The sequence below is a fragment of the Heteronotia binoei genome, chromosome 10 (assembly GCF_032191835.1).
Source record: "Heteronotia binoei isolate CCM8104 ecotype False Entrance Well chromosome 10, APGP_CSIRO_Hbin_v1, whole genome shotgun sequence".
In the NCBI taxonomy this organism is placed as follows: Eukaryota; Metazoa; Chordata; class Lepidosauria; order Squamata; family Gekkonidae; genus Heteronotia; species Heteronotia binoei.
Window position 1 is genome coordinate 12,871,892 of NC_083232.1, and position 26,499 is coordinate 12,898,390.

At 49.4% G+C, this 26,499-nt stretch overlaps 1 pseudogene; it reads left to right on the forward strand.

The window, feature by feature from the left end:
* LOC132578130 (solute carrier family 22 member 13-like) overlaps window positions 1–26,499 on the forward strand; it is a 47,434-nt pseudogene that overhangs the window by 16,083 nt on the left and 4,852 nt on the right.

Below are 26,499 nucleotides of genomic sequence, written 5' to 3' on the forward strand. Positions count from 1 at the left end.
ATCGACTTTTAAAATCTCTGTGATCTTACTAGTTAGATCTTCTTCCTTCTCTTCTGGTAAATTTTGAAATCGGAGAATGGTTGCCACCTTTTCCATTTCAAGTCTCATAACACGATCTTCCAAGTCTGATAATTCTGTTTGGTTTTCTCTAAGCATATTACTTGTTTGCCTATCCCGATCTTCCATTCTCTCAACTTTAGCAGTTAGCCCGTGCACCTGTTGGGTGTTAGCTAACAATTGTTTTTGAAATTCTGCCAGTTGGTCATTAGTTCTCTTAATCTGATGCATCAGATCCGTTTTCATCTCATCAAGAGCTTCTTGATTCTTTTTAAAGCCGGCAGTGACAGTATTCTGTAATTTTTCTATGGCATCTTGGTTGACAGAACCTGGAGTTACTTTACCTCCCCCAGCTGGGGGGGTACCCTGTAAGAATTTTTTAATCTTGGTTTCCATCATGGCAGTCTACTGCCTCAGGGCAATACCTTAACCCTCTTTAACAGTTGTTGACAAGCAAGGTGACTCAACCCTCAGCAAAATACTCCAGTAATAATATTCAGTATAATAAAGATATGAGCTAATTTAACAATCCCAAGGATCACACCCTCCCAAAAAACCAGAAAGGCAAGGCAAGGCGGTAAAACAAACTCAAATAACTAATCAAATAGGTACCATACCCACTAGGAAAAAGGATCCAATTTTGAAGGAAAAACAATGATCAGTAAGTTATAAATACAGTCTTATCTTATCTTGTATATTCTTTCTTCTGTCTTCTTCTCTCTTCTTTCCCCAAACTCTTCTTCCCAAAATCTAATATTAATGTTCTAGTAACTGGCAACAAAGTTCATGAGTAAAGTGGCCATAAAGTTCATAGGCACTGTTCATCCAAGACTTATGGTGACCTCAGCAAGGGGCTTTCAAGGCAAGCGAGAAGCAGAGGTGGTTGGCCATGGCCTTCCTCTGCAGAGACTTCCTTGGTGGTTTCCCATCCAAGACTTATGGTGATCCCAGCAAGGGGCTTTCAAGGCAAGGGAGAAGCAGAGGTGGTTGGCCATGGCCTTCCTCTGCAGAGCCTTCCTTGGTGGTTTCCCATCCAAGACTTATGGTGATCCCAGCAAGGGGCTTTCAAGGCAAGGGAGAAGCAGAGGTGGTTGGCCATGGCCTTCCTCTGCAGAGCCTTCCTTGGTGGTTTCCCATCCAAGACTTATGGTGACCCCAGCAAGGGGCTTTCAAGGCAAGTGAGAAGCAGAGGTGGTTGGCCATGGCCTTCCTCTGCAGAACCTTCCTTGGTGGTCTCCCTTCCAAGACTTATGGTGACCCCAGCAAGGGGCTTTCAAGGCAAGGGAGAAGCAGAGGTGGTTGGCCATGGCCTTCCTCTGCAGAGCCTTCCTTGGTGGTTTCCCATCCAAGACTTATGGTGACCCCAGCAAGGGGCTTTCAAGGCAAGGGAGAAGCAGAGGTGGTTGGCCATGGCCTTCCTCTGCAGAGCCTTCCTTGGTGGTTTCCCATCCAAGACTTATGGTGATCCCAGCAAGGGGCTTTCAAGGCAAGGGAGAAGCAGAGGTGGTTGGCCATGGCCTTCCTCTGCAGAGCCTTCCTTGCTGGTTTCCCATCCAAGACTTATGGTGACCCCAGCAAGGGGCTTTCAAGGCAAGTCAGAAGCAGAGGTGGTTGGCCATGGCCTTCCTCTGCAGAACCTTCCTAGGTGGTCTCCAAAGGACTTGAATTTGTGATATTTGTTAGCTTTCATCGATCCTACTAGTCTGCCTCTGACTGCTTCTGCGATCGTGAGATCGTCCCAGGATTTACCATTTGCTCGCTTTGTTTTAATGCCCTTCAGGTACTGAATGGATTGGGGTCGCCTACCGTCCGCATGCGGTCATCGTTACGCACGTGGGCTTTGCAGTAGGGCAGATGATCCTGGCCGGCTTAGCCTACGCCATCCGCGACTGGAGGCTGCTGCAGGTGACTGGTTCGGCCCCCTTGTTTGCCCTCTTTTTCTGCCTCTGGTGAGTAGCAGATCAGCTGTTCATTGCCCTGGACCAAAATGCCCTTCCTAAAGGCAATGAACTCTCTTCTCCTGCTCCTCCTGCTCCTGCTCCTGCTCCTGCTCCTGCTCCTCCTGCTCCTGCTCCTCCTCCTCCTCCTCCTCCTCCTTCTTCTTCTTCTTCTTCTTCTTCTTCTTCTTCTTCTTCTTCTTCTTCTTCTTCTTCTTCTTCTTCTTCTTCTTCTTCTTCTTCTTCTTCTTCCTTCTTCTTCTTCTTCTTCTTCTTCTTCTTCAGAATAATTTTATTTCAGAAATTATATACAAGAAAGGAAAGGAAAAGCCCCCTGTGCAAACACCAGTCATTTCCGACTCTGGGGGTGACATTGCTCTCACAACATTTTCACGGCAGACTTTTTACAGGGTGGTTGGCCATTGCCTTCCCCAGTCCTCTATGCTTCCCCCCAGCAAGCTGGGGACTCCTTTGACCGACCTCGGGAGGATGGAAGGCTGAGTCAACCTGGAGCCAGCTACCTGAACCAGCTTCCACCCAGGATCGAACTCAGGTCATGAGCAGAGCTTAGGACTGCAGTACTGCAGCTTTACCACTCTGCGCCACGGGGCTCTAAAGGAAAGGTCCCCTGTGAAAGCACCAGTCGTTTCCGACTTTGGGATGACGGTTGCTCTCACAACGTTTTCACGGCAGACTTTTTTATGGGGTGGTTTGCCATTGCCTTCCCCAGTCCTCTACACTCCCCCCCCCCCCGCAGCAAGCTGGGTAGTCATTTGACTGACCTCGGAAGGATGGAAGGCTGAGTCAACCTCGAACTGGCTATCTGAAAACCCAGCTTCCACCAGGCATCGAACTCAGGTCATGAGCAGAGCTTAGGACTGCGGTACTGCAGCTTTAACGCTTTGCACCACAGGGGCTCTTATATACTAGATTATACAAAGCCAAAATTAACATGGCTTCTCTGATGTTCTTATGGCTGGGGCCGTGATGCTTTGTATTCTTGGTGCTTGCGGGGGGGGGGGGGGCGCAACAGTGGAGGGCTTCTAGTGTCCTGGCCCCACTGGTGGACCTCCTGATGGCACCTGTTTTTTTGGCCACTGTGTGACACAGAGTGTTGGACTGGATGGACCACTGGCCTGATCCAACATGGCTTCTCTTATGTTCTTATGTGACACAGAGTGTTGGACTGGATGGGCCACTGGCCTGATCCAACATGGCTTCTCTTATGTTCTTATGTGACACAGAGTGTTGGACTGGATGGGCCATTGGCCTGATCCAACAGGGCTTCTCTTATGTTCTTCTGTGACACAGAGTGTTGGACTGGATGGGCCATTGGCCTGATCCAACAGGGCTTCTCTTATGTTCTTCTGTGACACAGAGTGTTTGGACTGGATGGACCATTGGCCCTGATCCAACATGGCTTCTCTTATGTTCTTATGTGACACAGAGTGTTGGACTGGATGGACCATTGGCCTGATCCAACATGGCTTCTCTTGTGTTCTTATGTGACACAGAGTGTTGGACTGGATGGGGCCATTGGCCTGGTCCAACAGGGCTTCTCTTATGTTCTTCTGTGACACAGAGTGTTGGACTGGAGGGGGCCATTGGCCTGATCCAACATGGCTTCTCTGATGTTCTTATGTGACACAGAGTGTTGGACTGGATGGGCCATTGGCCTGATCCAACATGGCTTCTCTGATGTTCTTATGTCTGGGGCAGTGATGCTTTGTATTCTTGGTGCTTGGGAGGGGCAACAGTGGGAGGGCTTCTAGTGTCCTGGCTCCACTGGTGGACCTCCTGATGGCACCTGTTTTTTTTGCCACTGTGTGACACAGAGTGTTGGACTGGATGGGCCATTGGCCTGATCCAACATGGCTTCTCTGATGTTCTTATGTCTGGGGCAGTGATGCTTTGTATTCTTGGTGCTTGCGGGGGGGGGGCAACAGTGGAGGGCTTCTAGTGTCTTGGCTCCACTGGTGGACCTCCTGATGGCACCTGTTTTTTTTGGCCACTGTGTGACACAGAGTGTTGGACTGGAAGGGGTCGTTAGCCTGATCCAACATGGCTTCTCTTATGAAGAGCTTTGTCTAGTTTTTGGGAAGTCACATAGACTAATAAGAATCTGGACAACTTCGCCCTGACCTGGATAGTCCCAGGCAAGCCCGATCTTGTCAGCTCTTGGAAGCTAAGCAGGGTCGACTCTGGCAAGTACTTGGATGGGAGACCTCCTTGGAATACCAGCAATCAGGAGGGCCCCAGTAGGGGTCAGTCACCAGGGGTCGCCACGACTTCCAGGTGCAGACACACACACAAAATACAAAAAATAATAACAATGCAGTTTTGAAAGGGAGCTTGAGGCATGGTTTTGCTTTGATGATTCTGCTCTAGTGGGCTTGCCACTGCTGGCGGGAGGTCTTCTGCTGCCACTCACCACCGCTCAGGTCAGCAGCAGGAGGGAACTGCTGGTGAAACAGGGGGGGCGGATTGTTGCCCCTTGGCGCCGTGACATCACTCCCAAGCAGGGGTGGAATTCTCGCAGGAGCTCCTTTGCATATTAGGCCACACACCCCTGATGTAGCCAATCCTTAAAGAGCTTACATAAAAGAGCCTTGGGAGCTCTTGGAGGATTGGCTACATCAGGGGTGTGTGGCCTAATATGCAAAGGAGCTCCTGCTAGAATCCCACCCCTCGCGTTCCAAGTAATGCCAGAACTTGCATCATTGGGCAGGGACCACAATCATAAACCCCTGGAGAAGTTCCTGCCTTCCCCCCCGCACACGCCCTCCCCCCACATCTCCTGCTGATTGTCAGGCCATGCCAGGATACCCTCTGTACATTTACCAGTTTTAGCCTGAACCGTGTTTTCCATTAATTTGACTGGGTCAAAGATTAAGTGGGCGAGTTTGTCATTGGCAGGCACCTCTCTGCATTCTCCTTTCAAGCGAAGTGTGAACATGAACCTGCCTTCCCAAGTCTTTGGAGAAGAGGCCGATTCTAGCGATGAATTAGTAACTGGAACGAGGTGGCGTGACACTCTGAGGTGTGAGGTTGAGGCCATGTGGATAGGTGCCGTTTGGCCTTTCCAACGTGTGGATTTTGGACTTGCAGATTTGGTCTGAATGTTGCCAACTCGACTTGATGCAGGCTAGCCCAATCCCTTCAGATCTTGGAAGCTAAGTAGGGTCGAGCCCTGGCTGGGAGACCTCCGAGGAATACCAGGGAAATGATGCAGAGGCAAGTAATTGCCAACCACCTCTGGAACATCTCTTCCCTTAAAAAAAACCGGTCTAGCTCGGGAGTGGCCCAAACTGTGGCTCGGGAGCCACATGTGGCTCTTTCTCAATCTGCAGAACCGGTTTTGATTCCCCCCTCATCTAAGCAAAACCTGCAGTCATAATTTCTCAAGATTCTCTCAGCCCCACCAGCTTCACAGGGTATCTGTTGTGAGGAGAGGAAAGGAAGGCGGTTGTGAGCCAGTTTGAGGCACATGAAGCCTTTAGCGAAACTAGGGTTGCCAATCCCCAGGTGGGGGCAGGGGATCCCCCGGTTTGAGGCCCTCCCCCCGCTTCAGGGTCATCAGAAAGCAGGGGGAGGGGAGGGAAATGTCTGCTGGGCACTCCATTATTACCTATGGAGACTTATTCCCATAGGAAATAATGGAAAATCGATCTGCAGATATCTGAGGCTTTGAGGGGGTTGCGTTTTGAGGTAGAGGCACCAAATTTTCCATATAGCATCCTTTGCCTCTCCCCAAAATGCTCTCCAAGTTTCAAAACGATTGGACCAGGGGGTCCAATTGTGTGAGCCCCAAAAGAAGGTGCCCCCTATCCTTCATGATTTCCTATGGAGGGAAGGCATTTAAAAAGGTGTGTGGTCCCTTTAACCGTGATGGCCAGAACTCCCTTTGGAGTTCAATTCTGCTTGTCACATCCTTGCTCCTGGCTCCACCCCCAAAGTGTCCTGGCTCCACCCCCCAAAGTCCCCAGATATTTCTTGAATTGGACTTGGCAACCCTACCGTTGGGTGACCTGGGGCCAGTCACAGCTCTCTCCTAACTCTCTCAGTCCCACCTGCCTCACAAGGGTGCCTGTTGTGGGGAGAGGGAGGGAAGGCTGTTGTGAGTTAGACTGATTCCCCACTAGCCTTGTCCTGGTCTCACACAGAGCTAGCACGTGGGAGTAGATGAGGGTAGGCAGCCCCCTCCCCTGCTTGGGTGGATCCTGATACTCTGCGTCATTCTTTCTTGGCTCCAATCCCTCAGAGCCAAAAAAAGGACGCTGCCCCTGCCCAGCTCCCACCGAAGCCAGAGAGGGCTGGGCAGGGGGCAGGTCAAGCGTTCTTTCTTTCTTGCTTGGACCGAAGAAAGAATGACGTGGTCCTGGGCCCTGCCCATCTCCCTCCGAAGCTGGAGAGGGCTGAGCAGGGAGTGCGGCGAGCATTCTTTCTCAGCTCTGAGCACTTGCGAAAAGCGCACTGCCACGATGACGTCCCTTCCGGGATTGTAGTCCATGGGGGAGGGGGGGGCGGTCGTCATGGGGCCACGGAGAAGAGGAGTGTGAGACCGGGGCATGGCTAGTGGGGAATCGGTCTCAGTCTGAGGCATGTGAGACCTGTTGGGTGACCTTGGGCCAGTCACAGTTTCTCTCTCAAGACTCTTCCCCACCTATCTCAAAAGGCGCCTGTTTTGGGGAGAGGAAGGGAAAGGTGACTGTGAGCTGCTTTGAGACACCTTCTGGTAGAGAAAAGTGGGGTATAAAAACCTACCCTTCTTCTTTATTGAACAGTTTGCACCTCAGACAGTTCACATCATAATGATATATGGAATATTTTAAAATCTCACCTGAATTTATAATACAAACTCTGAATAATACATAAAATGAATAAGCTCAGACTCCTGTGCCCGTTATAACAGCATAGACACAAAGCAGCCAATTGAAACAGCTGAGGATTCACCTAAGGAACAGTTATTATACAACAGAAGACAGACTGCAGGGGTTTGTGCCCATTTTGGGCCCCCATGCGATGACTAGGCTTCTGGTCTGAGACCTGGGTTCAGAGACCCACGCTGCGGTGGAATCCTGCTGGGTGACCTTCGGCCATTCACGTGCTCTCATCTAACCTACCTCACAGGGGATGTTGCGAGGATTAATTGGAGGAGAGGAGAACCATGTCAACCGCTTTGGGGCCCCCACTGGGGAGAAACGTAGCATATAAAGGAAGCAAAGCCTTTTTAAAAAAATAGTCAGGATGGATGCAGGATCGAACTGACTGGACGGCACTCTTTCCCAGCTCCTTCTGGAATCCGCTCGGTGGCTCGTGACCAAAGGGAAGGTGGAAGAAGCCAAAAAGCTCCCTCCAAAAAGCGGCTGTGATGAACAAACGGACTATCCCACCCAAACTGTTAGAACAGGTGAGGAAGGCTTGGTTTTGTAAAAAGGCCAAGGTAGTGCAAGCAACCAGTCGTTTCCGACTCTGTGGTGATGTCACATCACGACGTTTTCACGGCAGACTTTTTTAGGGGGTGGTTTGCCATTGCCTTCCCCAGTCATCTCCACTCCCCCCCCCCCCCAGCAAGCTGGGTCCTCATTTGACCAACCTCAGAAGGATGGAAGGCTGAGTCAGCCTCAAGCCAGCTATCTGAACCCAGCTTCTGCCGGGATCAAACTCAGGTCGTGAGCAGAGCTTAGGACCGCAGTATTGCAGCTTTACCACTCTGCGCCACAGGGCTTTTACTTCGGATTTGTAGTATGCCTTAAAATGTTAGTTCCGCAACTGATAGCCCCCACTTAAAAAGGGAATAGGGAAAGTTTTGGAATGGGTGGGGTAGGGTGGAACAGTACGGGTTGGAAGTGAATAGGGTTGCCGATCTCCAGGTGGGTATTAAAACCTAGAATACCACAGTACAGAGCAGATTGTGTAAAGGACCCCCCCCCCCCCCCAAAAAAAAAAACCTGTGGATAATTAAGGAATGAATATTAAAGGAATGAATATTAAAATGTAAATTGATTATTCAAAAACACATTTCAAAAAGTACATATCGCTTCACAATATACAACAAATCATAAATTCAAAAGGTCCGATGCACTTGAAATACTCTTGGCTTTGGCACTTTAATTTACCTGCGGATGCGGGTGAATGGTCTATAAGCACAACAAGCCTTATAAGCCTTATAATGGTCTATAAGCGCAATGGGGAGGGACGGTGGCTCAGTGGTAGAGCATCTGCTTGGGAAGCAGAGGATCCCAGGTTCAATCCCCGGCATCTCCAAAAAAGGGTCCAGACAAATAGGTGTGAAAAACCTCAGCTGGAGACCCTGGAGAGCCATAAATGGGGCTGTGGCTCAGTGGTAGAGCATCTGCTTGGGAAGCAGAGGGTCCCAGGTTCAGTCCCCGGCATCTCCAAAAAAGGGTCCAGGCAAATAGGTGTGAAAAACCTCAGCTTGAGACCCTGGAGAGCCATAAATGGGGCTGTGGATCAGTGGTAGAGCATCTGCTTGGGAAGCAGAAGGTTTCAGGTTCAATCCCCAGCATCTCCAAAAAAGGGTCCAGGCAAACAGGTGTGAAAAACCTCAGCTTGAGACCCTGGAGAGCCGCTGCCAGTCTGAGAAGACAATACTGACTTTGATGGACCAAGGGTCTGATTCAGTATAAGGCAGCTTCATATGTTCGTATGTTCAAGCCGGAAATTGACACGATGAACGGGAAATAACTTTGGAACTTTATTCTTTGCACATTGGACTTGGGAACTGATGATTTGTTGTATGTTGTGAAGTGATACGTACTTTTTGAAATGTGTTTTTGAATAATCATTTTATATTTATAAGCTTACCTTTAATATTTGTTCGTAAATTATACACAGGTTTTTTTTTTTTTTCCGTCTTTACACAGCCAGCAGGTGGGACTTGGAGATCTCTACTTAGAAGTAGAGACCGCCGTTTTTTCTCTTCACCCCATTATTTCCTTGTAATAGTATAGTGTTTATTGTTTCACCCTGATGTTTCTTCTATGACCGCCCCGGAGCTTGGTAGCCTGTCTAGATGACGGAGATCAGACCCCTGGAGAAAATGGCTGCTTGGGTTCCTTGGCCAATATGCCCTGCCGAGCTCTCTCTTCTCTCCAAACCCTGCCCCCTCCAGGCATCACCTCAAAAGTCTCCAGGTATTTCCCAACCTAGATTTGGCACCCATGCCACAGTAAAAAGGTAGTCCCCTGTGCAAGCACCAGTCGTTTCTGACTCTGGAGTGACATTGCATCACGACGTTTTCATGGCAGACTTTTTATGGGGTGGTTTGCCATTGCCTTCCCCAGTCATCTACCCCTTTCCCCCAGTAAGCTGGGGACTCATTTGACCGACCTCGGAAGGATGGAAGGCTGAGTCAATCTTGAGACGGCTACCTCAACCCAGCTTCTGCCGGGATCGAACTCAGGTCGTGAGCAGAGAGTTCACCCCCAGTACTGCAACTTTACCACTCTGTGCCACAGGGCTGTAGGAACCCCGGTTTTTTCTAGAGGAAGAGGCGGACCTACACAAACAAGACGGGCGGGAGTAGCTTGTGTGGCGAGAAAGAGGGACCCTTCTTTCTGCTGACCACTAGATGGCGAAGTTCAACCAGGCTAGGTGTCAACTGAGTGCAACGTAATCCGTAGTTCTGGCTTGCAATGTGTGAACAGCAGATGGGCATCTGACAGTAGATTTATTGGGCTTTTTGAAAAAATAAACTGATGAAATGCCCTCTTTGGAGTTGGGAGGTTAGGAATATTCCTTGTTAGTAGCAATAAGAACATAAGAGAAGCCATGTTATATTAGGCCAGTGGCCCATCCAGTCCAACACTCTGTGTCACATAAGAACATAAGAGAAACCATGTTGGATCAGGCCAGTGGCCCATCCAGTCCAACACTCTGTGTCACATAAGAACATAAGAGAAGGCATGTTGGATCAGGCCAGTGGCCCATCCAGTCCAACACTCTGTGTCACATAAGAACATAAGAGAAGCCATGTTGGATCAGGCCAGTGGCTCCTCCAGTCCAACACTCTGGGTCACATAAGAACATAAGAGAAGCCATGCTGGATCAGGCCAGTGGCTCCTCCAGTCCAACACTCTGGGTCACATAAGAACATAAGAGAAGCCATGTTGGCTCAGGCCAGTGGCCCATCCAGTCCAACACTCTGTGTCACATAAGAACATAAGAGAAGCCATGATGGATCAGGCCAATGGCCCATCCAGTCCAACACTCTGGGTCACATAAGAACATAAGAGAAGCCATGTTGGATCAGGCCAGTGGCTCCTCCAGTCCAACACTCTGGGTCACATAAGAACATAAGAGAAGCCATGTTGGATCAGGCCAGTGGCTCCTCCAGTCCAACACTCTGGATCACATAAGAACATAAGAGAAGCCATGTTGGATCAGGCCAGTGGCCCATCCAGTCCAACACTCTGTGTCACATAAGAGAAGCCATGTTGGATCAGGCCAGTGGCTCCTCCAGTCCAACACTCTGGGTCACCTAAGAACATAAGAGAAGCCATGTTGGATCAGGCCAGTGGCTCCTCCAGTCCAACACTCTGGGTCACCTAAGAACATAAGAGAAGCCATGTTGGATCAGGCCAGTGGCCCATCCAGTCCAACACTCTCTGTCACATAAGAATGTAAGAGAAGCCATGTTGGATCAGGCCAATGGCCCATCCAGTCCAACACTCTGTGTCACGCAGTAGCCAAAAAACCCAAGTGCCATCAGGAGGTTCACCAGTGGGGCCAGGACACTAGAAGTCCCCACACTGTTGCCTCTCCCAAGCACCAAGAATACAGAGCATCACTGCTCCAGACAGAGAGTTCCAACAATATGCTGTGGCTAAGAGCCACTGATGGACCTCTGCTCCAACAATCATAGATCCAATAGCAGGGGTTTTTAAAATGAGATTCGTCATAGGGATCACTTGTTTGAAATAGTCCATCAGGAAATGTGTCCTCTTCTTTGCTTTTCAAGTTATGATGTCCTGATTTTCTGGCATTATACCCAGCCTTGCCTTCCCCAAGTTCTACCCAGGAATTTCCTGACCTGGAACTGGCAACTTCAGTTCCTAGTTGAAAACAAATTCCCAGGGAATTGCACTGAAATCCTTTCTTTCTTGTGTTCGAAAGAAAAAGGCACCGTAAAGACTTAACAGATATACTGAAGAGCCAGAGCCCAGTAGCACCTTAAAGACTGACCAAATTTGTGGCACGGGATGCCCTCATGATTCCCTGCTCACTAGAAGTGCTGCTAGGGTTGCCAATCCCCAGGTTAGGGTTGCCAAGTCCAATTCAAGAAATATCTGGGGACTTTGGGGGTGGAGCCAGGAGACGTTAGGGGCGGAGCTAGGAGCAAGGGTGTGACAAGCATAAATGAACTCCAAGGGAGTTCTGACCATCACATCACAGGGGAGGGACAGTGGCTCAGTGGTAGAGCATCTGCTTGGGAAGCAGAGGGTCCCAGGTTCAATCCCTGGCATCTCCAAAAAAGGGTCCAGGCAAATAGGTGTGAAAAACCTCAGCTTGAGATCCTGGAGAGCCACTGCCAGTCTGAGTAGACAATACTGACTTTGATGGACCAAGGGTCTGATTCAGTAGAAGGCAGCTTCATATGTCCATTTAAAGGGACGGCACACCTTTTCAATTCCTTCCTTCCATAGGAAATAATGCAGGATAGGGGCACCTTCTTTTGGGGCTCATAGAATTGGACCCCCTGGTCCAATCATTTTGAAACTTGGGGGGTATTTTAGGGAGAGGCACTAGATGCTATACTAAAAGTTTCGTGCCTCTACCCCAAAAACAGCCCCCCCCCAGAGCCCCAGATACCCGCAGATCAATTCTCCATGATTTTCTATGGGAATAAATCTTCCTAGGGAATTACAGAGTTCCCAGCAGACATTTCCTCCCCCCCCCCCTTCTGATGACCCTGAAGTGGGGGGAGGGTCTCCAAACCGGGGGATCCCCTGCCCCCACCTGGGGATTGGCAACCCTACCCCAGGTGGGCAAAAAAATCAAAGGTACATAACCCACCGTGAAAACCAGCTTCTATTATTAAATTATACAAGGTCAACAAAATTAAACATACTCATATACAATTTCCACCATCATAAATTACAAAACGACCATAACTTTTAGTCCTTAATGAAAAAGGAAGCATTAGCACCAAGAGTCCTTCTTTTCATCCTGTGGTAAAACTTTCCATCTCGTTCCATGAAATCCTGGTGAATTAATGTTTGTCCAAAGATGCAGCCAAAAATCCAAGTTTCCAAGGACAAGGTCGTACGGAACCCTTGTTTCGCGTGAGCTTCTTCAAGCTGCAATAATCCTCTTAGCAATTTTTCTTAAATATTAGGCCAGATAGCCAGCTTGTTTAAACGAACACCTTCATATTGGAGACCAACTAGGATTGCTAATCCCCAGGTGGGGGCAGGGGATCCCCCGGTTTGGAGGCCCTCCCCCTGCTTCAGGGTTGTCAGAAAGCGGGGGAGGGGAGGGAAATGTCTGCTGGGAACTCTGTAATTCCCTAGGGAGATTTATTCCCATAGAAAATAATGGAGAATTGATCCGCGGGTATCTGGGGCTCTGGGGGGGGGGGCGTTTTTTGAGGTTGAGGCACCAGATTTGCAGCATAACATCCAGTACCTCTCCCCAAAATACTCCCCAAGTTTCAAAAAGATTGGACCAGGGGGTCCAATTCTATGAGCCTTAAAAGAAGGTGCCCCTATCCTTCATTATTTCCTATGGAAGGAAGGCATTGAAAAGGTGTGCCGCCCTTTTAAATGTGATGTCCAGAACTCCCTTTGGAGTTCAATTATGCTTGTCACAGCCTTGATCTTGGCTCCACCCCTAATGTCTTCTGGCTCCACCCCCAAAGTCCCCAGATATTTCTTAAATTTTACTTGACATCCCTAAGTGCCACAAATGTTGTTAGTCTTTCAGATGCTGGCTCTTTTCTACTGCTACAGACAGGCTAACATGGCTCCCATCCAGATGTACTGAAGTAGAAGTTCTTTCGGTGTCTCAGAGTCAGGACTCCTTTCGCATTTGGCTTCAAGAAGCGTAGGCCAAGCTTTCTGATCCTGTGGGCACCTTTGGTATTCTGACAGAGGGTGGCGGGCGCAAAAGCCACAAAATGGCTGCCGCAGGAGGTGGAGCCAAACCCACAGAGGAGGCTGGAGTGCAGGGGAGAAGAGGGTACATTTAAAAAATGCACTGGGAAAGGAGTGAAAGGGCGTTTTCGCACTGACCTAACTCCGGAGCGAGGTCCCTCTTCACCGCGCAGCGTCTGCGCGGATTTCGCGCCAATTGCTCCGCAGAACCCGGAAGAGCCGCAAAGTCCCGCGGCTTTTGCGTCGCAAATGTAAACCGCCAAAAACCAGTTTACATTTGCGACGCAAAAGCCGCAGGACTTTGCGGCTCTTCCGGGTTCTGCGGAGCAATTGGTGCGAAATCCGCGCAGACGCTGCGCGGTGAAGAGGGACGTCGCTCCGGAGTTAGGTCAGTGCGAAAACGCCCAAAGAGAAAAACGCCCCCCAACATTCTGAAACAATTTTTTAAAAAACAAATTCTGCATAGCCAATTGGATTTCCAGTGGCCAATCAGAAGCCGTGCCACACAAGAGCCCCACCTGGCCACACCCACACCCACCCAGGATAGTTGTTGGCAAGGGTGGAATTCTAGCACCCCTGATTTAGCCAATACAAGGCTCTTTTTGGTAAGCTCTTGGAGGATTGGCTACATCAGGGGGTGTGGCCTAATATGCAAAGGAGCTCCTGCTAGAATTCCACCCCTAGTTGTTGGCAGGATCCATTGTGTCCACGAGCACCACGTTGGGGAACCCTGAGCTTAGGCCTGATGTCAATGTGAGGCCAAAGCACTCGCCGAAGCAACTTCACGCTTGCACAGTGATAGTGCAGATACCCTTGTACTGGTGACAGTGTGGTTCAAGTGTGGCACATAGTGAGAGCCAGTTTGGTGTAGTGATTCTTATCTGGGCGAACCGGGTTTGATTCCCCACTCCTCCACTTGCACCTGCTGGAATAGCCTTGGGTCAGCCGTAGCTATCACAGGGGATGTTCTTGAAAGGGCAGCTTCTGTCAGAGCTCTCTCACCCCCACCCATCTCACAAGGTGTCTGTTATGGGGGAAGAAGATAAAGGAGATTGTGAGCCACTCTGAGATTTGGGGTGGGATATAAATCCAATATCATCATCATCATCTAAAGTCTGCCAGGTGACTGCTTTGGTCACTTCTACCATCATGTTTAATATGACCTTTAGCTTTGCTGCCCATCTAGAATATATTTTTGACATGTTCTCCCTCCCTCCCTCCCTCCCTTCCTTCCTTCCTTCCTTCCTTCCTTCCTTCCTTCCTTCCTTCCTTCCTTCCTTCCTTCCTTCCTTCCTTCCTTCCTTCCTTCCTTCCTTCCTTCCCTCCTCCCTCCCTCCCTTCCCACCTTTCTTTCTCCTTCCCTTCCCTCCTCCCTCCCTCCCTTCCCTCCTTCCTCCCTCTTTCTCTCTCCCTTCTGAGAGCCAGTTTGGTGTAGTGGTTAAGTGTGCGGACTCTTATCTGGGAGAACCGGGTTTGATTCCCCACTCCTCCACTTGCACCTGCTGGAATGGCCTTGGGTCAGCCATAGCCCTGGCAGAGGTTGTCCTTGAAAGGGCAGCTGCTGTGAGAGCCCTCTCCAGCCCCACCCACCTCACAGGGTGTCTGTTGTGGGGGAGGAAGGGAAAGGAGATTGTGAGCCGCTCTGAGACTCTTCGGAGTGGAGGGTGGCATATAAATCCAATATCTTCATCTACCTCACAGGGTGTCTGTTGTGGGGGAGGAAGAGAAAGGAGATTGTGAGCCGCTCTGAGACTCTTGGGAGTGAAGGGCGGGATATAAATCCAATATCTTCTTCTTCTTTTTCTTAAAAAAGCTCCAACCTGAGGCACAGGCCAAACCTGGGAGTATTCTGGATCTCTTCAGAAATCCCCACTTAAGGAAGGTGACTCTCCTCATGTCATCTGTCTGGTAAGCCTGCTGTGTTTTGTTGCCTTAATAGAATCCTCCAGGGCTGAATAGGGACGCGGAATTCTTTTTCAGGGCTGGCCCTAGACTCTCTGGCACCTTAGGCAAGGCTAGCGCCCCCCCCCCCGCACTGATGATGTCACCGAGTCACATGGGTGTGCCCAGTTTGGCACCTCCAGAAGGCTGGCGCCCTAGGCAATCACCTGGTTCGCCTAGCAGCAGACCAGACCCTGTTCTTATCAGACTACAGATGTTAATTTCCCTCCTCTAAGTATTCCCCTCCCCCCCATTCTAATCAAGCCAATTACATTTTGCATGGTATCTTTCCTTCCTCGCTCTCTTGTTTGCAAGGTTCCCCCCCCTCCACCACATTCAGAATGAGATATAAGAGATCTCCATTCCTTCTTGTATCTGATGAAGAGAGCTTTTAGCTTTTGAAAGCTTATAGCCCCAAATCCGTGTTGGTCTCTAAGGTTACTTAGAGACTTAAATCTATCTTTCGTATCAGGTGGCTTTACAAAGTAGCTGCAGATTTGAACTCGCTGCCTAGTTCCTGGTTCTCCCGTTTGAAGTCACATTTTTATTTAAAAAAAAGATCTCCGCTCCCATGAGGACTACAAAACAACATTCGCCAGAATTCTTTATATACAGCAGACTTTGATAGTGGTTGCTGGGGGTGGGGGGGGTGGGGGGGAAGATGCTGTTCAACAGGCTGTCTTTTTGTTTCTATGGATTTTTATCCCACTCTTCCACCTAGCAGATTGGGATGGTGTTTCCGACGCCTCAGTTTATCTGCAAAACTGGTACTGGCCAAAAAATATCCAATGAGCTTCATGGCAAAGGGAGGGCTTGAGCCCAGGTCTTGGACCGGCAATCTCGTGGGGTTACCAACCTCCAGACAGGGCCTGGAGCAATCTCTCTGAATTACAACTAATCTTCAAACCGGGGGTGGAATTCTAGCAGGAGCTCCTTTGCATATTAGGCTGCACACCCGGCTGATGTAGGCAATCCTCCAAGAGCTTACAAAAAAAGAGCCTGATGATTGGCTACATCAGAGGGGTGTGGCCTGTCTACGGGACCGCCTCTCCCCATATGAGAGCCAGTTTGGTGTAGTGGTTAAGTGTGTGGACTCTTATCTGGGAGAACCGGGTTTGATTCCCCACTCCTCCACTTGCACCTGCTGGAATGGCCTTGGGGCAGCCATAGCCCTGGCAGAGGTTGTCCTTGAAAGGGCAGCTGCTGTAAGAGCTCTCTTAGCCCCACCCACCTCACAGGGTGTCTGTTGTGGGGGAGGAAGGTAAAGGAGATTGTGAGCCGCTCCGAGACTCTTCGGAGTGGAGGGCGGGATATAAATCCAATATCTTCTTCTTCATCATCTTCATATGTGCCCCGGAGATCACTACGATCCAGCATGCAACATCTGCTGACCATCCGTCTTGCCACAACCAAAGCCAGGGCCTTTTCAGCCTCGGCCCCATTTGGTGGAATCAGCTCCCTTTAGAGATCCAGGCCCTCACCGAATTGTTATCTTTCCACAGGGCCTGTAAAATGGAGCTATTCCGCCGGGCTTTTGGTTGAGGCAGTGGGCATCCTGCTCCACTGGCTGGCCCTGTGTGGCGATCCATCTCTGCTGTAACATAAATTTATTTTATTAACTGTCTTTGGTTCATATAATATGTGCCCAACTGAGCCGCCATTTGTGACTTGTTATGATCTGTCAAATTGTATTGTTCACATCACTCTGGTTTTAACTGTTGTTTTTATACCGTTTTTAGAATGTTGTGATCCGCCCTGGGCCCATCCTTGGGAAACAACAGACTATAAATTGCCTAAATAGCCAATTTGGTGTAGTGGTTAAGTACGTATGTGGACTCTTATCTGGGAGAACCGGGTTTGATTCCCCACTCCTCCACTTGCAGCTGCTGGAATGGCCTTGGGTTAGCCATAGCTCTTGTAGGAGTTGTCCAGTTTGGTGTAGTGGTTAAGACTTTTATCTAGGAGTCCCCACTCCTTCACTTGCAGCTGCAGGAATGGCCTTAAGTCAGTCATAGCTCTTGTAGGAGTTGTCCAGTTGGTGTAGTGGTTAAGTGTGCGGACTTTTATCTAGGAGTCCCCACTCCTCCACTTGCAGCTGCTGGAATGGCCTTGGGTCAGCAATAGCTCTTGTAGGAGTTGTCCAGTTTGGTGTAGTGGTTAAGTGTGCAGACTCTTATCTGGGAGAACCGGGTTTGATTCCCCACTCCTCCACTTGCAGCTGCTGGAATGGCCTTCGGTCAGCCATAGCTCTTGTAGGAGTTGTCCAGTTTGGTGTAGTGGTTAAGGTGCAGACTCTTATCTGGGAGAACTAAGTTTGATTCCCCACTCCTCCACTTGCAGCTGCTGGAATGGCCTGGGGTCAGCCATAGCTCTGGCAGTGCTGTCCTTGAAAGGACAGCTGCTGTGAGAGCCCTCTCAGCCCCACCCACCTCACAGGGTGTCCGTTGTGGGGGGAGAAGACAGAGGAGATTGTAAGCCGCTCTCTGTTCCAGAGAGAAGGGCGGGGTATAAATCTGCAATTCTTCTTCTTCTAAAATAAATAGAGTAAAATAAATAATATGCAAAGGAGCTCCTGCTAGAATTCCACCCCTGCTCCAAACTACGGAGATCAGTTCCCCGTACAGAACATGGCTGCTTTGGAAGGTGATCTCTATGGAATTATACCTCGCCCAGGTCCATCTCCAAACCTTGCCTGCCCCAGGTTTCACCCCCAAATCTCCAGGAATTTTCCAACCCGGAGGTGGGAAGTTAAACCAGCGACACTCACGTTGCCCACTCCAGGCAAACAGCTGCTTCTTTGTCTAAGCACGTTCCATTTTGGGTGTTCAGGTTTGTCAACAGCTTGGCATACTACGGCTTAAGCCTCAACGTGGGCAGTTTTGGCTTGGATATCTACCTGACGCAGCTCTTCTTCGGTGCTGTTGAAATCCCGGCACGCATCACCTGCATTTTTCTGCTCCAGTGGATGGGGAGGAAGAGATGCCAGGCGCTTTGCTTGCTCCTGGGGGGAGCCGTTTGCCTCCTCATCACGGTCGTTCCAAAAGGTATGTGTTGTTTTGGGAGTGTGAGGCCCTTGCAGCAGGTGTCACGGTCTGTCAGCCAGATTTGACTTTGAATCCTGACAGGTTTTGTCTGTCTCCATCTGGAAATCTGTTAACTGGGGAAGAGGAAGAGAAACTCGTTCTAGGTTTGGTTTTTGGAAATCCCACGATTGTTGTAGACTTCCCAAGACTGTTCTAGCTAAATTCCCAAACAAAGTAAGACATCAGAAGAGCCCTGTGGGATCAGACCAGAGGTCCATCCAGTCCAGCATCCTGCCTCACACAGAGGTCAACCAGTTCTTCTGGACGGCCAACAACAGGGCATAGAGGCTGAGGCCTTCTCCTGAGAAGAACATCAGAAGAGCCCTGCTGGATCACACCAGTGGTCCATCCAGTCCAGCATCCTGTCTCACATAGAGGCCAACCAGTTCCTCCAGAGGGCCAACAACAGGGCAGTGAGGCTGAGGCCTTCCCCTGAGAAGAACATCAGAAGAGTCCTGCTGGATCAGACCAGTGATCCATCTAGTCTAGCCTCCTGTCTCACACAGTGGCCACCCAGTTCCTCTGGAGGGCCAACAGCAGGGCAGGGAGGCTGAGGTCTGCACCTAATAAGGACATCAGAAGAGCCCTGCTGGATCAGACCAGTGGTCCATCCAGTCCAGCATCCTGTCTCACACAGAGGCCAACCAGTTCTTCCAGAGGGCCAACAACAGGGCAGGGAGGCCAAGGCCTTCCCCTGAGAAGAACATCAGAAGAGCCCTGCTGGATCAGACCAGTGGTCCATCCAGTCCAGCATCCTGTCTCACACAGTGCCTAAGCAGTTCCTCTGGAGGGCCAACAACAGGGCAGGGAGGCTGAGGCCTTCACCTAATAAGGACATCAGAAGAGCCCTACTGGATCAGCCCAGTGGTCCATCTAGTCCATCACCCTGTCTCACACAGTGGCCAACCAGTTCTTCTGAAGGGCCAACAACAGGGCATAGAGGCTGAGGCCTTCCCCTGAGAAGAACATCAGAAGAGCCCTGCTGGATCAGATCAGTGATCCATCTAGTCCAGCATCCTGTCTCATACAGAGGCCAACCAGTTCCTCTGGAGGGCCAGCAACGGGGCTAAGAGGCTGTGACCTTCCCCTGAGAAGAACATAAGAAGACCTTACTGGATCAGACTGGTGATCCATCTAGTCCAGCATCCCATCTCCTACAGTGGCTAACCAGTTCTTCTGGAGGGCCAACAAAAGGGCAGAGCGGCTGAGGCCTTCATAAGAACATAGAGGACTGCTGGATCGGACCAATGGTCCCCCTAGTCCAGCATCCCATCTCATGCCATGGCCAACCAGTTCCTCTGCAGAGCCAACACGAGGGCATAGAGACCAAGGTCTCCCCCTGATATTGCCTTCTGGCTCTTGGATCCAGAGGTTTAGTGCCTCTGAATGTTGGAATTCCCCTCAGCCACCATGGCTTGTAGCCATTGATAGTCCTCTCCGCCATGAATCTTATCGAATTCCCTTATAAAGCTGTCTCTGCCTGTGGGCATCACAACATCCTCTGGGAGCGAATTCTGCATTCTAATCACTCTCTGTGTAAAGTATTTCTTGTTGTCCATCTTGAACCTCCTGCCCATCAGCTTCATTTGACGCCCTCGAGTTCTAGTCTTTGGGGAGAGGGAAGAAAAAGTTATCTCCATCAACTCTCTCACCCCATGCATAATTTTTATAAATCTCTCTCATGTTCCCCTCCCCTTTAGTGGTCTCTTTTCTAAACGGAAAGTCCCAAACCAGGGGTGGCCAAACTTGCTTAACGTAAGAGCCACATAGAATGAATGCCGGATGTTTTGAGAGCTACAAGACATGACCGTCAGATGTTTGAGAGCCGCAAGACGGGAAGGATGGAAGGAGGGAAGGAAGGAGGGAGGAGGGAGGAGGGAGGGAGGGAGGAAGGAAGGAAGGAAGGAAGGAAGGAAGGAAGGAAGGAAGGAAGGAAGGAAGGAAGGAAGGAAGGAAGGAAGGAAGGAAGGAAGGAAGGAAGGAAGGAAGGAAGGAAGGAAAAGTGAGGGAGGGAGGGAGGGAGGGAGGAAGGCAAATAGATGGGGGAGGGAGTTAAATAAAACAACTTTAACTTTAAATACAGTATCCAAGTTGCCAGCTGGCTTGGCTTGGAGAAGTGATATAAAGAGAGAAATGCCTTCACGAAGCCGGTCAATGGGGCAGTGACGGCTTCAAGAGCCACACAATACGTGTAAAAGAGCCACATGTTTGAGAGCCGCAGATGTTTGGCCACCCTTGTCCCGAACTCTCCAACTTTTCCTCATTGGGAAGGCGCTCAATGCCCGAATCATCTTGGTTGCCCTCTTCTGTACTTGCGTGACTTGTGGAGCTCGAGAGAGCCTGGATCGAAGAGTTGAACTGTCAAGTAAACTTGCCTATATCAACATGTCAACGAGCTGTGATCTAACTCAGCAGGTGGAACTTGGCTTGTTTCCACCTGCTTCTTTAGAAGCTCTTGGGCAATTTAATTTCACTAGGGTTGCCGAGTCCAATTCAAGAAATACCTGGGGACATTGGGGTGGAGCTAGGAGCAAGGTTGTGACAAGCATAATTGAACTCCAAAGGGAGTTCTGACCATCACATTTAAAGAGACCAGCGTGGCTTCTCTTATGTTCTTATGAGACCGCACACCTTTTAAATGCCTTCCCTGCATTGGAAATAATGAAGGATAGGAGCAGCTTCTTTGGGGGCTCATGGAATTGGACCCCCTGGTTCAATCTTTTGAAACGTGGAGGGTGTTTTGGGGAGAGGCACTGGATGCTATGCTGAAAGTTTGGTGTCTCTACCTCAAAAGACAGCCACCTCCCAGAGCCCAGATACCTACAGATTTATTCTCCATTAAACCCTATGGGAATTGGTCTCCATAGGGAATAATGGAGTTTGTAGCAGGCATTTCCCTCCCTCCTCTGCTTTCTAATGACCCTGAAGTGGGGAAGGGCCTCCAAACTCGGGGATCTCCTGCCCCCACCAGGGGATTGGCAACCCTAAATTTCACTGACCATAAGATTGCATGCAAACACTTTTGCACGCATTTCATCCATGAACATCCAGAAAAGTCAGAGATGTGAAGATCCTACTTAACAGCGCTTCAGAAATCACAATAAACAGAAAGTGACCAAACATCACTTTTCAACGGAGAAAGTGGTTTGCCTTCAACAGGGGTATCTCTCACATCGCCACCAGCAGCAGAGGAGATTGGATTTATACCCCACCCTTCACTTGGGTTTTTGGCCACTGAGTGACACACAGTGTTGGACTGGATGGGCCATTGGCCTGATCCAACATGGCTTCTCTTATGTTCTTCTGTGACTCAGAGTATTGGACTGGATGGGCCATTGGCCTGATCCAACATGGCTTCTCTTATGTTCTTCTGTGACTCAGAGTGTTGGACTGGATGGGCCACTGGCCTGATCCAACATGGCTTCTCTTATGTTCTTCTGTGACTCAGAGTGTTGGACTGGATGGGCCACTGGCCTGATCCAACATGGCTTCTCTTATGTTCTTATGTCTTTGAATATATATAATTTTCCTCCTCAGACTTGCCTGTGGTGATAACAGTGTTGGCCATCATTGGGAAATTTTCCATGTCTGGTTCCTTCTCTACCTCATACGTGTTCTCCGCAGAGCTGTTCCCTACAGTTGTCCGGTGAGGCATCCTGTGTCTTTTTGTACATCTCGGGTCAAAAACGAGATTCAGATGGGGGGGAGGGGGCTGAAACAAGTGGTCATTTTCCTCAAAAATGTCTTCAAATGTGACATCTGGTGGTATCATTTTTCAAACCGGAAATGAGGGCAGCAAATGACCAAATATTTTGCGTTGTTATGCTGGAGGCCAGCTCATACCACTCTGAGCAAACCTGGGAAGTTGCCTAGGGGTTCACCTTTGACCTTGGGGTCAGACTAGATGTCGCAGGAAGATTCTCATGTATTTGCTCACAAGTCATCCCGATCACTTTAGAAATGAAAGATGAAATGGAAGATCTGCTGAACTTTCCACTACGTCACCCATCTTCTGCGCTTCAGAAGGTTCACTTGGCATCTGTTTTAAGCTCAAGAACTAGAAATGTACGTCGTGCCAAAGTTGTGATGAATGTTTTGTTCTAATGCTTGAAAGGCCGCTACCTTGGGAAATCCTTAATCGGGTAGAAAGGGGGCTTAGAAATATTTTAAATAAAAAATTAATGCATCCTCTTTGATAAGCAGCCTGACCTGGTTGACCAAGGCTAGCCCAATCTTGGTGGATCTTGGAAGCAGAGCAAGGTCAGTTAGGACTTGGATGAGAGACCAAGAAGAAAATTTGGGTTGTGACGCAGAGGCAGGCAGTGGTCACCCAATCTCATCAGATCTCAGAAGCAAAGCAGGGTCAGCCTTGGTGGTTACTTGGATGGGAGACCACCAAGGAGGTTCAGGGTCGCTCCGCAGAAGCAGGCAATGTGAGAACACCTCTGGTCATCTCTTGCCTTGAAAACCCTATGGAACATTGACATAAGCAGGGTGTTTCTTGAGCAGGAATGCACAGGAACGCAGTTCCAGCTGGCTCGGCGCCTGGAGGTGTGGCCTAATATGCAAATTAATTCATGCTTGTCTTTTTTTTTTTTTTTTAAAAAAGCCCTGTGTGAACCAATGGTGATATCAGGGGGTGTGGCCTAGTATGCAAATGAATTCATGCTTGTCTTTTTCTAAAAAAAAGCCCTGTGTGAACCAATGGTGATATCAGGGTGTGTGGCCTAGTATGCAAATGAATTCCTGCTGGTTTTTTCCTACAACCCCCCCCTGGACATAAGTAATCTGTGATTTGACAGTACTTTTCACCACTACTGTTATGTCGGCTAGGTGGAGTGCATGTTTTGGGCCCAAGGTCCTGGCAAACTGGCGGTTTGAACCTGGGTGCCCTTGATTTTAATCCAAGCCTAATTATGACATCATTCTATCTGGTTGTGTCCACTCTCAATAATGATAAAATGTGGAGGAGGAGAAGACCATAGACTTATACCCTGCCCTTCTCTCTAAACCAGAGTCTCAGGACGGCTTACAATCTCTTTTACCTTCTTCCTCCCACAAAAGACACCCTGGAGGTGGGTGGGGCAGAGAGAGCTCTCCCAGAAGCTGTCCTTTCAAGAACAACTTTGCCAGAGCTATGGCTGACCCAAGGCCATTCCAACAGATGCAAGTGGAGGAGTGGGGAATCAAACCCGGTTCTCCCATATAAGAATTCATGCACGACACCAAACTGGCTCTGAAACTGAGACTGCATATGAGTAGCTAAGAACATAAGAGAAACCATGTTGGATCAGGCCAATGGCCCATCCAGTCCAACACTCTGTCACACAGTGGCCAAAAAACCCCAAGTGCCATCAGGAGGTCCACCAGTGGGGCTAGAAGTCCTCCCACTGTTGCCCCTCCCAAGCACAAGAATACAGAGCATCACTGCCCCAGACAGAGAGATCCAACAATACACTGTGGCTAATAGCCACTGATGGACCTCTGCTCCATATGCTTCTCCACGCCCCTCTTGAAGCTGTCTAATTGAATATGAGTAGCCAGTTTGGTGTAGTGGTAAGAATGGCAAACTCATTTGGAGAACTGGGTTTGATTTCCCATTTCTCCACTTGAAGCCAGTTTGAGCTGCAAGACATGAATGTCAGATGTTTGAGAGCCACAAACAGGAAGGAAGGAAGGAAGGAGGGAGGGAAGGAAGGAAGGTGGAAGGAAGATAGATGAGGGGGGAGGGAGGTGGCAAGAAAGCAACTTTAACTTTAAATGAATTCACCAAACCACCGGCTTAGAGAAATGATTTAAAGAGAGAAATGCCTTCTCCAAGCTGGCTGATGGGGGGCGGGCGGGCTTCAAGAGCCACACAATATGTGTGAAAGAGCCACATGTGGCTCCAGAGCTGCAGTTTGGCCACCCCTGAGCTAGAGTTTCAGACAATCTTTGTTCGGCTCTCCTCGCTATCCTACACCCACGGCGTGTGATATTTAATTAATTGTTAGTAGCTCTAAACTCTACAGACTGGAAATGTGGAAAGAGGAAGACACATGGAAACAAAGGGAGGTTCCGCAGAAGGCAGTGATGTCAGCTTGGGGTACCTGTTTCACTGCTGCTGTGTTTTGCTTCCTTTTCAGGCAGACAGGAGTGGGCGTCTGTTCGGCATTGGCCAGAGTGGCCGGATTGCCTCGCCTCTGATTGCCCTCTTGGAGAAGTACCACGCTTCCATCCCTGTGGTGGTATTTGGAAGCACTGCAGTGACTGGGGGAATTTTTAGTTTCCTTCTGCCGGAGACCGGCAAAGACCTTCCAGACTGGGTGGATGAGCTGTAGGAACGGGAGGTGAGTCAACTTGCCTTTCTAAAATTTGATCGGCGTGCATGCACCTGCTCCCCTCGGCTCCTATTGGCTTCTGCCAGGGGTCGTTTTGTAGAAAAAGGGTGCAGGAGCTCTGTAGCATATCTCATTTCCATATACCCTGGAATCTGTGTGCAGCGGAGAGAGAGAAGATTGCAGATTTATACCCCACCCTTCTCCCTGAATCAGAGACTCAGAGCGGCTTACAGTCTCCTATATCCTCTTCTCCACCACAACAAACACCCTGTGATGTGGGTGAGGCTGAGAGGGCTCTGACATAAGAACATAAGAGAAGCCTTGTTGGATCAGGCCAATGGCCCATCCAGTCCAACACTCTGTGTCACATAAGAACATAAGAGAAGCCATGTTGGATCAGGCAATGGCCCATCCAGTCCAACACTCTGTGTCACATAAGAACATAAGAGAAGCCATGTTGGATCAGGCCAGTGGCCCATCCAGTCCAACACTCTGTGACACATAAGAACATAAGAGAACGCATGTTGGATCAGGCCAATGGCCCATCCAGTCCAACACTCTGTGTCACATAAGAACATAAGAGAAGCATGTTGGATCAGGCCAATGGCCCATCCAGCTCAACACTCTGTGTCACATAAGAACATAAGAGAAGCCATGTTGGATCAGGCCAATGGCCCATCCAGTCCAACACTCTGGGTACATAAGAACATAAGAGAAGCCATGTTGGATCAGGCCAATGGCCCCATCCAGTCCAACACTCTGTGTCACACAATGCCCCCCCAAAATACACACACACACACACACACACAAACACTGTGGCTAATAGCCACTGATGGACCTCTGCTCCTATTTTTATCTAACCCCCTCTTGAAGCTGGCTATGCTTGTAGCCGCCACCACCTCTGTGGCAGTGAATTCCACATGTTAATCACCCTTTGGGTGAAGAAGTACTCCTTTTTAGCCGTTCTAACCCGACTGCTCAGCAATTTCATCGAATGCCTACGAGTTCGTTTATTGTGAGAAAGGGAGAAAAGCACTTCTTTCTCTACCTTCTCCATCCCTGCATAATCTTGTAAACCTCTATCATGTCACCCTGCAGTCGACATTTCTCCAAGCTAAAGAGCCCCAAGCGTTTTAACCTTTCTTCATAGGGAAAGTGTTCCAACCCTTTAATCATCTAGTTGCCCTTTTCTGGATTTTTTTCCAATGCTATAATATCCCTTTTGAGGTGCGGTGACCAGAATTGTACACAGTACTCCAAATGAGACGCACCATCGATTTATACAGGGCATTATGATACTGGCTGATTTGTTTTCAATTCCCTTCCTAATAATTCCCAGCACGGCATTGGCCTTTTTTATTGCAATCGCACACTGTCTTGACATTTTCAGTGAGTTATCTACCACGACCCCAAGATCTCTCCTCTTGGTCAGTCTCTGCCAGTTCACAGCAGCTGCCCTTTCAAGGACAACCTCTCGCCAGAGTTATGGTGACCCAAGGCATTCCAGCAGCTTCAAGTGGAGAGTGGGGAATCAAACCCCGCTTCTCCTGGATAAGAGTCCGTGCGCTTAAGCACTATGCAAACTGGCTCTTTCCACTGCATGCAGACCCTGGAGGTTCAGGAGCTGCGTTCCTGCGAGCTCCTGCTGAATGCCAGCCCTGCTTCTGCTTGGATAATTTATCTGAAGAAGGCTAGTGAGTGGGAAATGATCTAATGGCATAACCACCCATGCAGTCTTTGCTCGGAAATGCAGTCGTTGCACGATAGCCCAGGATTTGTGATCCAATCATTACCCTGATCTTGTCAGATCTCAGAAGCTAAGCAGGGTCGGCGTTGACTGATATTTGGAAGGGTGACCTCCAAGGAATACAGGGGTGTGACGCAGGGCAGGCATGGCAAACCACCTCTGAAATGTCTCGCATTAAAAAAAAAGTCTTGCATAAAAAACCCAATTTGTCATAGAGAAGATGACAACAGTCGTGGATCGTATAACTCTGGTTCCAGTGGCCCCATGGCAGATTTGTCTCTACATGGATTCCTGTAT